Consider the following 11,336-nt stretch of genomic DNA (forward strand, 5'->3'; position numbering starts at 1 on the left):
AGGGTGACAATATACAGCCTTGACGTACTCCTTTTCCTATTTGGAACCAGTCTATTGTTCCATGTCCAGTTCTAACTGTTCATACAGATTTCTCAAGAGGCAGGTCAGGTAGTCTGGTATTCCCATCTCTTTCAGAATTTTCCACAAGCAGTACCTTCCCCCAAAACTTGATCTCTCGAGTTAGGAGTCAGTGTCTGTCCCAAGGCATACATTACATCTCTCCAAGTAAGCTCATAAAATAAAGTTAGTCCCATAAAGGCTACTACTTACTATCTACTAAAGGCTACTTTCTGGATATAGTATCTCTAGGTAGTATCCAGATCTCTTTCTGGATCTACTATCCAGAATCTGGATCTGCTATCTCTACTATCTCTAGATAGTCTCCCAGATCTCTCTTTATCTGTTGTACCTCTGGGTAAGAAAAGGGCTTGTGGATTTTTATGGGTTGGTTCTTTTCCCCAGTGGGGGCCTCCTGAAGAGGCAGTAAGTTGTGTGGCTGTTCCTCAGCCCCTCTAGCTACCCTTCGCATACATTCCCAGGGACAGATTAGAGAAACCTGCTTTTCCTCTCCCTCGTCCTCTGTCTCATCCTGTTTTGGTTGTCTGCGCCTCCTCTACTTTGTCTGAGTTCCTCTTGAAACCAAAGTAGTCTGAGGCTGCATTGGAACTGGGGTTGTTTGAACTTCTGTTGAGCCTGAGGTAACCCTTCCTAGAGGGATTCCTTGACCCTCAGGCTGCTCAGTTGTGAGCCCCAAATACAGAGGCAGAGGCAGAGGACAGGAGGGAGCTGAAGGCTTTACACCCACATCTGTACGCTTAGGACATAAGTCTGGCATGTCTCACAGAGAGAAAAAGAGTAACACACGCGGCACTTCTACCCATTTCCATTGTCTTCTACAGAACCAGTCTAGCTGTAAAACAGTATCGTAATTAAGAGACCCTCCAACCGGCCATTGTCTGCCACCCTCCCACAGGTACTGCGGCCATGCGGATTTGCAAAAGAAAGTCAGGCGTGTGTCTTCTTTAAACTCTGGGGGTCAAACTTATTCCAGTTTTTCAGGACACAATCCAAGGGTGTGAGTCTGGACCTTTGAGTAGCTGCCATCTGTAAGAGAGAAAAAAGCGGCGCCAGCGCCTTTGCCTCCTTCCATCGGAAGTGCCCCTCCCCTGCTGTAGGTGGCGCTATAGACAGACTTTCCGCCGAAGCTTCCCTTCCCGGGCCGGACTTAGTCTGTCCCTTTTAGACGCAGGCGCCCTACTCGTCCCTCCCGATTCTACCACCGAGGCGGGGTGGAGATGCACCAGGGGGAGGCCTGAGGGCATCCCGAGTTGATTTCTGGTTCCATACCACCACGAGCTTTGTTTGATTTTCCAGAGTTCAGTTCAGTTCAGTCGCTCAGTCGTGTCCGACTCTTTGCGACCCCATGAATCACAGCACACGAGACCTCCCTGTCCATCACCAACTCCCAGAGTTCACTCAGACTCACGTCCATAGAGTCAGTGATGCCACCCAGCCATCTCATCCTCTGTCGTCCCCTTCTCCTCCTGACCCCAATCCCTCCCAGCATCAGAGTCTTTTCCAATGAGTCAACTCTTCGCATGAGGTGGCCAAAGTACTGGAGTTTCAGCTTTAGCATCATTCCTTCCAAAGAACACCCAGGGCTGATCTCCTTTAGGATGGACTGGTTGGATCTCCTTGCAGTCCAAGGGACTCTCAAGAGTCTTCTCCAACACCACAGTTCAAAAGCATCAATTCTTCAGTGCTCAGCCTTCTTCACAGTCCAACTCTCACATCCATACATGACCACAGGAAAAACCATAGCCTTGACTAGACGGACTTTTGTTGGCAAAGTGATGTCTCTGCTTTTGATTTTCCAGAGCAGTTTCCTGGAATGTTTCCCAAGGAGGCACTACTAGGGTAAGCATCCGTCTTCTGTGTGCCCATTCACGTCCCTGAGTACAGTCCTGACAGCAGTAGATGAATCATTACCACGTCAGTAAGCCACTGGAGAGCTTTATCTAGTCCACTAAGAGCTAGTACTACTGAAGGAAGAAGCCCACTGTACTCCCAAACTGGGATTCCTGACTTACATTCTTAGAAACCTCATGCTCGCTAGCAGCGCTTCCATCCATATAGTTTGGAGGCACAGCTATGACACGGACTCACTTTTAGGACCCTGGCCCCTGAGGCAGTCAGCCAAGAGAGAGACTCTGCTGAAGCTAGAGTTCTGCCTAGTTCCCGAACATGTTGCTGGCAAGCCTGGGTTCCCCATAACTACTAAGCTTGAGATCTAAGTAAAAGAATGTAGTAATGGCATGAATCACAAGTCCATGGAAAGTCTACGATCCAAAAGATTAGTTTAGTAGTTCTGATTGCCCACGCAATTACGAAATGGTCAAAAGGACCAGGGAAAGGTGACTGAGAAAGGAAAGTTCAGTCCACACACTTTCCCCATCTCTGGTTGCTCCCTAGCAGGGACCTTGGGTTTCTTTTGGCATTGGCAGGTCGGTATAAACACCCAACAAGGCTCCCCTTTTTGGAGATGAGGTCTTTTTGATGAGGTACCACAAAACTGCAGAGCAGGGCTCATCACTTGCTTCGTGCAGGGCATGTCATTCATTCACACAAGCACACCGAAGAGTTAGTAAAGTGGAAAATGTATATACTGAGAAAGCAGAGAGGCTAGAGCTCTGAGTGTTCTTACCTTGTCCTGAAGATCCTGGACAAGCCCCCAAGATGATAGCTTATGGTGAACAATATTGGATTTGTGATCTCCGAAGAAGACTTATCTTTGGGACCAGAGACCAAGAGCTTTTGTGTAGCAGAGTTTTATTAAAATAAGAAAAGGGACAAAGAAAACTTCTGACATAGACATCAGAAGGGGGACGGAGAGTGCCCCACTCGCTAGTCTTTAGCAAGGGAATTATTTTTTAATTAGTTGTTACAATAAATCAAAAGAAGGTTTCAAGGTTGTAAAAATTTTATCAGACCCACTCCCACAATATACATTCTAAAATATCAGAATTAGTCAGAAGATTTTCAGGAGGGAGAACCTGTCCTCAAGCAGGATACATTGTTGTTATATAATCCTTAGTACAGAGTTTAAACTGAGTTTGTTGTGTAATCATCAGTTCTGGCCTTAAAGGAAAAAACATTTTATATGACTAAGACTAAGGAACGTAGAGAAAAAAAAGATGATTTTCCTTTCCTCCTTGAGAATTCCAGACCCCTCTCTCCTCCTCGGGGAACCTGGACTTATCAACCTGCCTAGGAATTGACTCTCTCATACATGGACAAGAGGGTAGAAATACTGAAATGTACAAATGTATTTTCCATGATCAATGTTTATTTCATTACTTTGCAGACAATAGTTTTCTTCTATGGGTTTCTGAAAATATAGCAACCTTCTCATTGACATGTTCTCAATCTTTCTCTTTATATTTTAGAAACTAGAAAGATTTCGACATTTGTTGTTGCTATTGTTTAGTTGCTCAGTTGTGTCCGACTCTTTATGACCCCATGGACTGTAGCCCAGGTTCCTCTGTCCATGAGATTTTCCAGGCAGGAATACTGGAGTGGGTTGCCATTTCCTTCTCCACATGAGGCTGTTTGATCTTAAACTTCCAGCATCCAGGGACGGGCCCTGAGGGGACATGTCTCCTTGTCCCTGCAGAGAGGCTGGCAGAGGCAGCCCTCTGAGGCTTAGGTCCATGATCTAGTTAAGGGTGATTGACATGGCATGCCTGTCTAACGTCAAACTATCTTTGAATTCCTGCGATAAATGCAATTTGATATGTTTTTAGTCTGCTTAGGTTGCCATAATAAAATACCACAGATTGGATGGCTTCAAAGACAGAAATTTATTTTCTTAGAGTTCTGGGGGCTTGAAGTCTGAGATCAGAGGGTCATGGTCAGTCTCTTGTGTGGACCGGGTTCCTGGCTTGCAGACTCCAGCACTTAACAGAATCTCACTGTGAGAGTGAGACAGGCAGACAGAGAGAAAGAATTCCTTCTCTTCTAAAATGGCCACACTTCTGTTGGCTTAGGATCTCGTCCTTAACAACCTCACTTAACCTTACTTACCTCCTAAGGATGCCATCTCCAGACAGAGTCACATGAGCAGTGAGGGCTTCAACATATGAACTCGAGGGAGATACAGTCCAGTCCAGAACCCCAAACTGAGAAGTTGTGAGGGTGAACTGTTTCAGAATTTGAACTTTTTTTTTTTTTAGAATTCTCTGGTGGTCCAGTTAAGACTCCCGTGCATCCACTGCTGGGGGTGAAAGTTGGCTGCTACGAGCCAAGAACACGCCGGGATCCGTGGCCTCCAGAGGAAATGAATTCGATCCAGGGCCAGAGACGAGGCTTGATCACTCGGAGCTTTTTATGTAGCAAAGTTTTATTAAAGTATAAAAAGAGATAGAGAAAGCTTCTGACATAGACATCAGAAGAGGGCAGAAAAAGTGACCCCCTGATAGTTTTTAGCAAGGCGTTATATGCCTGTTATCAGGTTGCTAATCAGATAAAGAACTGCCTCAAAACTGAGGGAGCTGCACCAGGCTCTCGCCCCCAACACACATTTTGAGATAGCATTGGCACAAGGTGACTCATCCCCGGGAATAAAACAGGTGACATGAATCCTGAAGAAAGCCAAATTTCCAAGCAAATAGGTAGTTTCATTAACATAGTTTAAGAGAAGATTTCCATGAGTAAGAAGTACTGGTTTGTTGTGAGCCATTATCAGCTCAAGGTTTGAGTCTTAGGCAGAACTGATTTGAAAAAAGGCAGATTCCAAGGCAAATACATAGTTTCATTAACATAGCTTAAGAAAAACATTTCCATAAGAAACACGCATTGGTTAGCTCAAGGTTTGAGAAAAGTTAAGTTCAGGTGGAACCAGGTGTCGCCATGACAACACAGGATTAAAAGAGGAAAAAAAAAAAGACCCTGCCACTTGCAGCTTATTTCCTCCTGCTCCTTGGGGACCTCTGGTCTCCCTACCAAGGCTATTAACCCTCTCAGGGGCATGGGTTCGGTCCCTGGTCAGGAAAATTCCACAGGCTGCACAGTGCAACCAGAATTTCAATGTTTTTGGATCTCAGAAAGGGAAAATAATGGATATACCATATACTCTGTTAACACGCAAATCTAGAGAAGATCGCTGTAATTAAACATCATAAAATTTCTGCCACAAACTTTTGAAAATTAACCTAAGTGGGAAAAATAAGGCGTATAATTGGCCTCTCTTCACTTCAAGCTCTGCCTCCAAATGACTTATGGGAGATATTGCAGTTTCAGAGCTTTTTAGATTTCAGAGCCTTGAATAACAGGTTATGGACCTGTGTTTTATTTAGGACATTGTATCTGTGTTCACAAGTGAGATAGGCTTATGGTTTTCTATTCTCGTTTTCTATTCTCATCTGCTTTTCGAATCTAGCTAACGATAATCTCAGTGGTAAAGAATCAGCCTGCCAATGCAGGAGATTCAGGTTCAATCTGTAGGTTGGGAAGATCCCCTGGAGAAGGTAATGGCAACTCATTCCAGTATTCTTGCCTGGAAAATCCCATGGACAAAGGAACCTGGAGGGTTGCAGTCCATGGGGGTCGCAAAGAATTGGACATGGCCAAGTGACTGAGCATGCAATAATATTCTTACGAATAAGAGTTACTTCCTTTCTGTTGCCTCTGTTCTAACTTCGCCAACAGCCAAAAATGTGCAGGGTTATCGAGAACCTCTTGGGTCCTTCGTGCACTGCACACCTGCCCATCAGAACTCCACCCCAGGTAGACTAGGTGTGTGACCAGGGCCCCATCCGCACAGGGAAGACAGCCGAGAGCACAGCCTTCTTCATAGAGACCCTTGTCCCTCCCAGACACCAGCACAGCCCCTGGGTGGGCACCTCCAAAGGAGGGGTGTTGGTTCCTGGAGGTGGGTACAGTTCCTACCCAAGGGAGCTGTCGGGGGGCATGGGCTAGGCAGAAGTGAAATTCCATCTCCTACCATTTTCAGCACCCTTTGCTTTATTTTTATTTTTGACTGTGCTGGGTCTTCGTTGTTTTGCTTGGGTTTTCTCTAGTTGCAGGGCATGGGCTCTCACTGTGGTGGCTTCTCCAGTTGAGGCTCACGGGGCACGCGGCCCCAGGAGCTGTAGCACGCAGGCTCAGCAGCGGTGGCTCTAGAGCGCTGTCTCAGTAGCTATGGCACAGGGGCTTAATTGCTCGCGGCATGCGGGATCTTCTCAGACCAGGGATGGAACCTGTGTCCCCTGCAGCGGCAGGCGTCACCAGGGGAGTCCTCACAGCGCCCTTTTGCATCCATGGTGAGCAGCAGCAGCTCCTGGCAGAGGTCAAGGCGGAGGTCCAGAGGACCGTGAAGAGGAAGCAGATCAGGCCCCAGGTAAGTGGCGGGCAGGCCCTGACATTTTCCTTTCTGTAACTGGTTCCCCTCCCCCACTCTACCCTCACCCCAGTGTCAGATGTGGTCAAAGTCCTCTGACTGCCTGGCACTCCTCCTTGGCAACCTTTTCCTGGAATATGACAGCTCAGAGCTAGTCCCCTAGCAATGTCGCCGGGAAAACCCCTGGATTCCTGGAACTTTCCCCAGGCTCCCTGCTAAGTATGACCTTTCCCAAAGGCTTAAGGGAGGCATGCACTTCTGTGATCCAATTTATTTCCGATTACTGCAGTGTACCCTACTGAGCTGGGCATTACTGAACACAGCGGGGCACTGGGTCCCTCCAGCTCTGCTAAGCTATGCACTCTGGCTGCACAGCAATTGTCCAGCTGGAGGTCAGGGGCCTTGGAGGTGGGGGCCCAGAGTGTGTGAGGCTTAAGGCGGCAGTGATGGCAGGAGGGCCTGACCTCCCAGTGCACGCGTACCCACTGGGTCGTTCCATAAAGTTGTTACGAAGGCCACTGCTGTGTGTCCGGCGCTGCACTGCAAGGACACCTGAGACTGGAGCTTGGCCAGCTGGAGGCTGGCGGGAGAACAGATGTAGGAGAAGCAGGACCCTGGGTGGAAGCTGGTCTGGGAAGGGCAGCCAAGGCTCCACGGCTCAGGAGTCAGGGATTCAGATGAGGGGGCGGTGGGCGCTGCGTTTGGGTTTCAGAGGGAGTGAGGAGCCCCCGGGCGTGCAGGAGTGAAACAAGAGTGGAAAGTTTCCGAAGAGAAGGTGGTTCTGCCGTCAGGGAGGGAGGTACCCACGTTACCCATCCGGGTCCTTGGACTCTGCGTGCATGCGTGCTCAGTCGTGTCTGACTCTGTGATCCCCTGGACTGTAGCCCTCCAGGCTCCTCTGTTCGTGAAATTTTCTAGACAGGAATACTGGAGTGAGTTGTCATTTCCTTCTTCAGGGCATCTTCCTGACCCAGGGATGAACCCTGTGTCTCTTGCATCTCCTGCACTGGCAGGCGGATTCTTACCACTGAGCATCCTGGGAAGCACAGGTCTTTGTTTACCTTTGGCCAATTATCTTGCTTCTTTCTTCACACCTGACTGGTCCTTGAACCCTCCCCAAGATGCGTGGGCAACTTTTTCTAAGATGGATCCCACCACAGAGGCCTGTGGGTGCATGTTCATACTTATTATGGGGTGGGGGCCCCTCCCTTTTTGACCCCCAAGAAGGCTTCCTGCACATGTGCAGACAGGGAGGTCTTCCTTGACCTCAGGAGACCTTATCTCTTTAGCAGAGCTCAGCTTTTACCACCAGCTTTGTCCTTGGAGTGTCTGAGTGAGAACAAAGCTTGAATTTTACTCCACTTGACAAACACATGTCCAGCCCAGGGGCCCATCTACCTCCTACCTCATGGCCTCTTATCAATTTCTGTTGATTAAAGAGTCCAAGGACCCAGGTTGGTAACAGAATCCAGCCAAACCAGTGTTAGTTATTGTTGACTATTATGCAGATTCATTTCTGAATTTCAAACACTGACATCACTGAGCCCTTGAAACTGAACTTCAAGGAGGCAGCGGCTGAAGATGGAACAGAAGGGAGCTTTGGAGGCATGTTTTCCAGACCAGAAGGTTTCCATGACCAATGGGACTATTTATTTGCACCTGAAATCATTTCTTTTCAAGTCTAGTTGACTTTATTAAAACCAACCAGTGAAGACTTATGTGCTTCCAAGAGTAACAAGAACTAAATTAGATTACCCTCCTAGATGAAACATCTGGGGAAAAAAGAAAAAAAGACACAATATATAAAATAACGGTTTTTCAAGATGTTGGATAGCAGACAATAAAAGACAGTAATCCCTGAGAAATGGAAAATAAAAGATGTTGCCCCACCAGCCACTCAAGCTAGGCAGTCAAGAACCATACCCTAGGAGACTTCCCTGGTGGCCCAATGGTTAAGAATCCACCTCACAGGGACTGTCCTGGTGGTCCAGTGGTTGGGAGTCGTCCTTCCAATGCAGGGGACATGGGTTCGATCCCTGGTCAGGGAACTAGGATCCCACATGCCTCAGAGCAGCTAAGCCCATGTGCCACAACTACGGAGCCTGCATGCCCCAGAGCCTGCGAGCTACAGCGAAAGATCCCGATGCAGCCAAATAAATAAAATAGAAAAAAAAAAGAATCCACCTTACCTTACAATGCAGGGGACACGGGTTCGAGTCTTGGTCAGGGGGTAGGACCCCACATGCTTCGGGGCAACTAAGACTGCTAATAAGCCCACGAGCTCGAGTCTCAGCCACAAGGGATACGAGCCCCCTGGAGCGAGGCAGAGGGAGAATGCGAAGATGGTGCCCACCTGCCTCTGTCTTTGGAGTGTATTTCAACTGGCCCCAGGCGTGTGTTAAATTAGAGGCCTCCCCTCAGGCCAAAGCTTCAAAATCAGCAAATAAGCCCCTCTGGCAGGAAGTCTGGGCACTTTTCAGTTGGCCACCTCTGCTCTGCTCCTTGGTGCTGGTGAGCTCGCCCTCGAGCCCTCTAAGAACCGTCTGTGCTGCAGCTGTGCAGGGCTTGCGAAATAAGCCCCGTGGGCTTTTAAAGCGAGCTGTTTGGGGGGCTTGTCTCTCAGGGCCAGGTCTTAACAGTTGGGAATGCCTGATGTGGGGTTCAAGCCCTTCACTCCGAGGGGAGAAGCTCTGGATTTTGAGTTTCCTTCTGCCTGTGGGTCGCCACGCAGGGAGGGGGTTTATCACAAGATAGGGTCTAAGCCTTCCCTACTGGCTTCCATATGAGGTTTTATTTATTTATTTTTTAAAATTAGTTTTTGGCTGCACTGTGAGGCAAATGGGATCTTCATTCCCTGACCAGGGACTGAACTCGCAGCCCTTGCAGTGGGAGCACAGTCTTAACCACTGGACCACCAGGGAAGTCCCCTCTGTGAGTTTTTTTTTATTGTTTATCCTATGTGCATGAGTTAAGTTTCTTTCAGAGGAGAACGTTCCCTATGTAGCTGCCGATTCAGTGTTTCCATGGGAGGAGGGCTTCCTTGGTAGCTCAGTTGGTAAAGAATCTGACTGCAATGCAGGAGACCCTTGTTCGATTCCTGGGCTGGGAAAATCCGCTAGAGAAGGGATAAGCTACCCACTCCAGTATTCTGGCCTGGGGAATTCCATGGACTGTATAGACCATGGGGTCACAGAGTCAGACATGACTGATCGACCTTCACTTTCATGGGAGGGGGTGAGTTCAGGACCCTCCCACGTGGCCAGAACCAGCTTGGCATTTTGTTTACAAGTTAGATCCACACAGCCTTCAGATCCAGACAGTTCACTCCTCGCTATTTACTCCAGAGGAGAGCAAATGGCCACACAGAGACTTGTGCATGAATCCTCCTCAGAGCAGCTTCATCTGTAAGTGCCCCAAACAACTTGTCCATCTATAGGTGAACAGTAGGCAAATTAAGGTATATCCACACATGGGAAGAATACTGGGCAAAAAAAAAAAACATTATAAAAGCAACCACAGGGGTGAATTTGTAACTATGGCAAGTGAAAGAAGACAAAAGAATTCCTAGAAAATGGAAACAAACCTGTGAGGGGTGAGGAGAGGCAGGGGGGAACTTAGTGGAGTAATTGCTATGTTCATGATCTTAATTGCAGTAGTAGATTTATAGGTATGTATGGATGTCAAAATGTGTCAAATTATTGTTTGTGGTTTAGTCATCAAGTTGTATCTGATTCTTTTGCGACTCCACGGACTATAGCCCACCAGTCTCCTCTGTTCCTGGGATTTGCCAGGCAAGAATACTGGAGTGGGTTGCCATCTCCTCCTCTGGGGGATCTTCCCAACTCAGGGATTAAGTCCACGTCTCTAGTGTCTCCTGCATTGCAGAAAGATTCTTTACCACTGAGTCACCAGGAAAGCCCATTGTCAAATAACACAGTGTAAATATATGCAGTGAACTGCATGTCAGCTATACCTCAAAGGTATTTCTGAAAATCCAGCAGTGAGTGCTCCTCACCTGAGGGGAAGCTGCTCTGCAGCCTGGATGGGAATGAGCCTGCCCAGGGCCCTGCCAACCAGGGACAGAGCTGGAGGACACTTTGTCGTGGGCCGCAGCCCAGAATGCCATTCCATACACCACACTGCCACCCTCTGGCCAGGGCCAGGCTTCAGTGCTGGGCTGATGGGGCGGCCTGACAGGGATGCCTTCGACGGGCTCAGAAACCCCTGCCCAAGGGGATGTCTCCTTAAGAGTTGTGGGTGCTGCTACCGTGACTGGGGCCCCAGCTGCAGCAGCAAACCCAGATGCCGCACGGGGCCGGTGGTGGTGCAGCTGAGCGGGGACCTCAGGTAGGCAGCCGTGGTGACTCCGAGGACAGCCACTGCTCAACTCCACACCCTTGTTGCCAGAGTCAGGGCCCACTGTTGCCAAACCTTTTAAAGAAGAGCTAGAGGTCCAGGGTTATATGGAAAATCCTCCAGGTGTTTTGATGGCAAATTTATTCACTGCTTGGATTAGTGCACACCTATTACAACAAGTCCATGGGCCGTAATTAGCCTGGGGGTGGCCAGTTTGCAGCCTCTATGTGAATGCCTTATATTTTCTTCCCCAGAGCCAGCTGAGAGGCAGGCGGCCATGCTCACTCTTTATTTACAGCCACCTTGGGTCTTTGTTGCTGCCCGGGCTTTTCTCTAGTTGCAACAAGTAGGGGCTACTCTCTAGCTGTGGTGCACAGGCTTCTCGTGGGCTCTAGAGCTCGGGTTCAGCAGCTGTGACCCACAGGCTTAGCTGCTGCAGCATGCAGGATTTTCCCTGTGTCCCCTGCATTGGCAAGTGGATTCTTATCCAGTGCACCATCAGGGAAGTTCCGTGCTCACTCTTGTAATAATGCAACAAAGACTAGGAAGCCAGGGCCGGGACAGCAGGAGATCCTTTTATCTA

The sequence above is a fragment of the Bison bison genome, unplaced genomic scaffold (genome assembly GCF_000754665.1).
Source record: "Bison bison bison isolate TAMUID 2011002044 unplaced genomic scaffold, Bison_UMD1.0 scf7180017864508, whole genome shotgun sequence".
NCBI classification, from domain to species: Eukaryota; Metazoa; Chordata; class Mammalia; order Artiodactyla; family Bovidae; genus Bison; species Bison bison.